The sequence below is a fragment of the Myodes glareolus genome, chromosome 26 (assembly GCF_982192425.1).
Source record: "Myodes glareolus chromosome 26, mMyoGla1.1, whole genome shotgun sequence".
NCBI classification, from domain to species: domain Eukaryota; kingdom Metazoa; phylum Chordata; class Mammalia; order Rodentia; family Cricetidae; genus Myodes; species Myodes glareolus.
This window is the reverse complement of record NC_142051.1, coordinates 30,885,865-30,890,575: the sequence shown is the minus strand read 5'-3', so window position 1 is coordinate 30,890,575 and position 4,711 is coordinate 30,885,865. Positions and strand designations below refer to the sequence as shown.

The window sequence follows — 4,711 nt, the reverse complement described above, 5'->3', positions numbered from 1 at the left end:
TGCATCAAAAAAGAGAAACTGGATGAACCAAGAATGAAGGAATAGGAAAGGGATGGAAGGGCCCATTTGTTAAAAGGAAATTTTACACCGATGAAAACTGATAAAATTTGAGAGAGAAATCAAAAAGGATTTTTCTAAAGATAAATTGAAGAAGGATGAATTGGAAAAAGTTTTTCCTTCGTTCTAATATCTCATCTCTATTTAAAAATTATTTTGATTGTATTTTTACAGAACCACACAGCAGATGATTATCTCACAAGGGATGACACAGAAATTACCACTCCGCAACAGAACTGCCAGGGCCATGCCTGCTGCTTGGAAGATGAGGTAGGAAGGACGTTTGGAAAGACTGCAGACACATTAAGATTTCTCCCTGTGACATATCTGAACGATCCTAGACTGCCTGAAAAATAAGCGTTTTCCATTTTTCTTTAGAAGTCAGAGCAAAGAAAGCCCAGAGCTCTTAGTGGTCCCTCAGTGACAGGCGCTGTCATTGTCAACAGGCCCCAGCACGATGCCATTGCGGTCTTCCAGCATTAACTGAGTTCCTGGTGCGAGGTAGGTGCCGAGATCTCACTGGACTCGGGAAACAGATTTGGCAGGGGAAAAATATTACACAGGAAAGTAAAAGGCAGTGAAAATGAATGGAATACTAAACTTTTTCCTGTTTCTTTTTTTTGGGTGTACGTATGCATATGTTTATGTGTGTGTGTGTGTGTGTGTGTTTATTAGCATATGCACATGTGCGCATGGGGACAGATAGGTTCAGTAGTTTGCATGTTCTCTGCCGTCTTCTTGCTTTTAAAGATGTGAGCTCGCGGCTGTTGTTCCAGAAGCCTGTCACTTGCTACCTCAGTCCTTCCATCCTGGACTCACCCTCTGAAGCCATAAGCCCCAGATAAACTTTTTTTTTCATATAATTTGCCTTGGTCATGGTCTCTTATCATAGCAATAGAAAAGCAATTGAGACCCCACATTCTTCCCTCCAACTCTTTATGTCTTCTACTTCGAACATTTCCCATGGTTCCCCCCTTACTCCCTTTCAAATTCATGGACTTTTCTTCTTATTATTGTTGCACATTTAGTGCTGCTTGTGTGTTTATAATTTGAGGATTTATCAGTTGGTATTGGATAATCAACTAGGGGCTCTCCCTTAGGGGAAACCAATTCCCCCTCTCTTGGGTGCCTGTAGTTCTTTGTCTACATGTGGGGTTCCTTGAGAGTTCTTCCGCCCACATTCGTGTCTCTACTGATATTGACACTGTTTGCGCCATGCTGCTGTGGTATCACGGGTGTAGCTTCCTGGTCAGTTTTAGGAGACATACGATCTTATAGCAGGCTTCCCATTTCCTCTGGCTCTCACAATCCCTGTGTCTCTTCTTGTGTATTGTGCCCTGAGCCTTAGGCAAGTTGTGTTACAACATAGTTGTTGGGACTGGTCACCCCACACCCGGTTATTCTGTGGATTTTGAGCAGTGATGATTTTCTGACATGGTCCCTGTCTATTGCAAAAAGAGGTTTCTTTGATAAGGGGTGAGAACTGCATGTATCTGTGCGTATAATAATTAGGTATTTAGAATGCAATCAGGGACTATACTGGTTTAGTCAAGTGGCAGCAGTAGGTTTTCATCTAAGATTCGTAACCTCATTAGATTCAGGTAGTGGGCTAGATTTACAGAACCAGACATGGCTTCTTCCCTGTCGAGTGGGTGATAAATCCAATAAGACGTCTGTTGGTTACTTCTGAGACACAAGTGCCACTATTGCACGTACACGAATATCTTGCCAACTTGATCCTTGTTGTTCGTTGGCAATACAGGCAGGTAGGGCTATTGCTTCCCTCTCTTGGAAACTTTCATATCACCCTGTGGTCCTATGAAAGCTAGTCTCAGAGAGGAGGCTTTGAGGTCAGATTCAGCTCTAATCGTCCAAGTCCCGTGTCCAATACACATTCTACCTTCGTTTCTTAAGATAAAGTCTTTCACTAAACCTGGAGTTTATTAAACTGACTCATTAGGCTAGGCTGGCCGGTCACTCCAGGTATCCTTTTGCCTCTGTCTTCCTTTGTCTTCCCATCACTAGGATTAATGGTACACACTGTTCTGTCTGCTTTTTATGTGGGTTCTGGGTGTGTGTGTGTGTGGGGGGTTTCTGGGGAGAACACTCAGGTCTTCATATTCGCGTGGCACATATTTTATTGATAGAACCATCTCTCCATCTTGAGCACTGAACTCTCTCCTGGACTTACTGTTTCTAGGGTATTTATACGCTATTACTTTTAATTTTTGTGGGAAAGTTAAGAAGCAGCTATTTTATCATTTAAGAGCTGGAGGCTCAGTCAGCAAGTCAGAGAGAAGGAATTCAATATTAAGCCTATTCATCTCCAAAACTGGGTTCTTTATATTTTCTAGAATGCTAAACAGGGTATATAGTTATACACATATATATGTATGCATAAATACATACACATGTATGGCTATGTATCTTTATACACACATATATAAAGATGTATTAGTCATGTATATGCAACTACGTACTCTATGTAGACAAAATACAATGCATATTTCATGTATTTCTTCAAGTTTTCAGTGAATAGAGTCTATGTTTTATTTTTTCAAGGGAAAAAATTCAACCAGAGCACAATCCACTTCTTTCTGGAACAAAGTTTAAAAATATTCATATAATAACTCGGATCGTTTCGGAATGATATGAACCATTAGTAAGACAAACATCCAATTATGTAAAAACACACTTATTACTGCATGTATTTGAATATCAAATGTAATAGCAATCATGGATCAAGTCAGATGCTAATTATAATCTTCAGTCATTGGTACGCATTGTGAGAGGGAAGACCCATACAACAGCATATCAAAGTTGCACAACGATTTCAAACAACACTTGAAAAAAAATAAGTGAGTCAATTAAAAATATGTAGCTACTGACTGGATGGTTGCTTGTGGACGATTAGTGGGAGACGCAAGGAGGAAACAGGGCTTTGGTCCTCTTGTGGTTTCGTGGTGGATGGAAGGGAAGGGAGAAAGTCCTAAAGGATATTAGGTGGAAAGAAAACATTCCAGGTTTGACCCTTTGTTCTGGTCTAGGGCCTTGGTGGGCAGGCTTCTGTTCCTGAGATGACACACATAGGAATCACTGTTTGAAGCAAGAAGAAGACACCAGCAGATCACGGACATCTGTTGGCATGAATGACTACAAACGACCAACCCTCTGGCTATCAACTATCCCTTTGAATGTGATGTCTGTCAGTCACACGCACACACGTGACAATTAGCTTACATGATCCATATTCTGACTTTTATGAAGAGTTAACACATTTTTAATGAAAATAAAACTGTATCACTTTTTCCTTTTCCTCCTTCCAGTCCTTCTCGGGCACCCCCACCAATTCCTCCCATGCTCCCTGACAACCCCTCCCATGCCCCACCTTCAAACTGATATCCCGTTTTCTTTGATTATTATTATTACATACATATACATGCATATGTATTCACAAGTATATAAATATAAGCTGCGGAGTCAGTTTTTATTGTTTGTAGTATGGGGTTTCAACGCAGACTGTTTCATATTGCCTATCCAATAAGGAGGCTCATCCCTGAGAAAGACTAATTCCCCCTCCTATATTTTCTTGAAAAATTTGCTAGTGACTATTCGTGATGTCATTTTTTCCTTTTTTTCTAACCAGTAACCCATCCTGAGAACTAACTGGAATGAATTTCTCAGAGATAAGAAGTACATGTTGATGGCATTACTTGTAAAAACAATTTATTTTTTATCATTCACTAAATACAATTTCTTTGGCAAAATCTACATTTTTTTTTGTACTGCTTCCTCAAGTTTTCTGCAAATAGCCAAACCAGTCTCTTATAAGCTTTACTCCTTGCTATAATTTTCCTTTTCATGCCTGAGTCTGAGCGCCTCCTCACTCTCTAAGCTCCCTGCCTTCCTCCTATGCACTACGTCATTCTTTGGCTTGAAGCCTATCAGCCATGTCTTGATAAAATACCATGTCCTGTGGAAGATCATGTTGCAGTCTGTTATTCCGTGTGGCAAAGACAACTGGAGTCCATTGGGAGGCAGAAGGCAGAAATAATTTTCAGGTCCCTTTGTCTTTACAGTGGTCTACCCCAAAGCCATGTTTCTCCATTTGACCTACCCAGAACCAAGCGAAGTTTGTAAAGGATCTACCAGCCTTGCATCTGTTCACAGCTTCCAGCGGGATATTTATTTTTATTTTTTATTCATTTTACATACCAACCACGGTTCCCTCTCTTCCTCCCCCCCCCCCACGACTCTCCTCACCCCTTCATTCACTCCTCAGAGAGGGTAAGGCACAAGGATGACCCCAGCTAAGACCCCTAGCAATAGTGGAGAGGGTGCCTGAACTGGCCTTCCCCTGTAATCAGATTGGTGACTACCCTAATTGCCATCATAGAACCTTCATTCAGTAACTGACGGAAGCAGAGGCAGAGTTCCACAGCCAAGCACCGGGCCGAGGCCCTGGAGTCCAGCTGAAGAGAGGGAGGAGGGATAACATGAGCCAGGAGCGGGGGTCAAGCTCGTGACCGGGAAAGCCACAGCTGGCAGCATATTTTACTTGGGTGCTGGTCCAGTGGCTCCGCCTGGGTTATTTCGGATCCCTCAGTGCCTCACATCCTGTTTTCCTCACCACTCCGATTTACACATCAGTGAT

At 41.8% G+C, this 4,711-nt stretch overlaps 1 long non-coding RNA gene across 1 annotated transcript; it reads left to right on the top strand.

Annotated features, from left to right (window-relative positions):
* The first annotated feature begins 228 nt into the window (after positions 1 to 228).
* LOC146889776 (uncharacterized) lies at positions 229 to 3,689 on the top strand. Its single transcript, XR_014999782.2, has 3 exons — positions 229 to 327; positions 436 to 558; positions 3,105 to 3,689. It is a non-coding gene; the product is annotated as an uncharacterized LOC146889776 (long non-coding RNA).
* Positions 3,690 to 4,711: the final 1,022 nt, after the last annotated feature.